Consider the following 1,853-nt stretch of genomic DNA (forward strand, 5'->3'; position numbering starts at 1 on the left):
CAAAATTAAAATGCTAATTGAAATTTGAAGAAGAAATAAGATTTATCACTGAAAGCAAAGCTGCCTAACAAAGCTAGTCCCATATTGTACCTTGCACATTCCCCATGCTGTTCTCTGTACCTTAGCTATGGTGGTGTTCTTTAAATCCCTCCTACCTGTGTTATCTCTACCATTGTCAGAGGCATTGGAACCAGAGTGACTCCATCTTGAATAGGGGGCTGAGTAAATGAGGCTAACACCCGCTGAGCTGCCTTCCCAGAAGGTTAAGCATTCCTAGTCACAGGATGAGATAGGAGGTTGGCACAACATACAGGTCACAAAGATACTGCTGATGAAACAGGGTGGTGTAAAGAAGCCGGCCAAGACCCATCGAAACCAAGATGCCGATGAAAGTGACTGCTGGTCACCCTCGCTACTCATTATATGCTAATTATAATGCATTAGCATTCTCAAAAACACTCTCTCCAGCACCATGACAGTTTACAAAGGTCATAGCAATGCTCAGAAATTACCATATATAGTCTGAAAAGAAAAGAAATCCTCAGTTCCAGAAAAACTCATGAATAATCCACCCCTTTTTTAGCATATAACCGAGAAATAACTATAAGTGTGGTGAACCCTGAATACCAGAGACAGGTCTCAGTTAATTTAGAACATTTGCTTTGCTAAGATTGAGGAGGCAGCCCCGTGACAGCCTCTAGAGGTCCCGACAACAGGTGCCCACGGTGGTCAGAGCACAACTTGGTTTTATACATTTTATGGAGACATGAGACATCAATCAACATATGTAAGATGAACATTGTTTCAGTCCAGAAAGGTGAGATAACTCAAAGCATGAAGGGGCCTACCAGGTCACAGGTATTTAAGAGACAAATGGTTGCATTTTAAGTTTCCGATTAGCCTCTCCAAAAGAGTCCATCAGATACACATTTATCTCAGTGAGCAGAGGGGTAATTTTGAACAGAATGAGAGGCAGGTTTGCCATAAACAGTTCTCAGCTTGACTCTTCCCTTTAGCTTAGTGACTTGGGGGCCCCAGGATTTATTTTCCTTTCACAGTATACACAGCCAAGCAGCCCATACTGCTGCTCTGCCTATGGAGTAACCCTTCTTTTGTTTCTTTACTTCTCTAATAAACATGCTTTCACTTTATGAACTTGCCCTGAAATCTTTCTTGTGCAAAGTCCACGAACCATCTCTTGAGGTCTGGAGCAGGATCCTTTTCCAGTAACACCCCCATAACTCATGTATAGACGTTATTCTGCTAATTTAGAATGCTGTCTTTGCCTTTTTACCTGCTTACACTCAGCCCTTTATCTGTGAATTCTGGATCCACAGATTCAATCACAGATCAAAAAATATTCAGAAAACAAAATTCCACAAAATTCCAAAAGCAAAACTTGAATGTGCGGCACACTGAGTACTACATTGAATACACAGGAATGAAGTGATGTGTAGGCATTGTATTAGGCATTTTAAGTAATCTAGAAATGTTTTAAAGTATACGAGGGGGTGTGCATAGCTTATATGCAAATATTATGCCATTTTATACAAGGGACTTGAGCATCCTCAGATTTTGGGATCCTTGGGAGAACTGACCACTTACAAATATTAAGGGATAACTATAACTCTAACTCTAACCCATCAGGGAAGCCATCCCCCAAATAAGTCAAATCTCCCATTATATTATAGCTGCTCATAGATCAGCAGGCCAGTCCTTGGAAGCACTTGTCACAAATGCCGTTTTATATTGGCTGGAAAGTTACTGAATTATTTTCTGACTGCCTTGCTATATCATTTTCTCCTTGAAGTCTAAGGATCAGAAACTAACACAGTACCTTGTCATTATAGCCA

This window comes from Callithrix jacchus, chromosome 11 (assembly GCF_049354715.1).
Source record: "Callithrix jacchus isolate 240 chromosome 11, calJac240_pri, whole genome shotgun sequence".
Classification (NCBI taxonomy): Eukaryota; Metazoa; Chordata; class Mammalia; order Primates; family Cebidae; genus Callithrix; species Callithrix jacchus.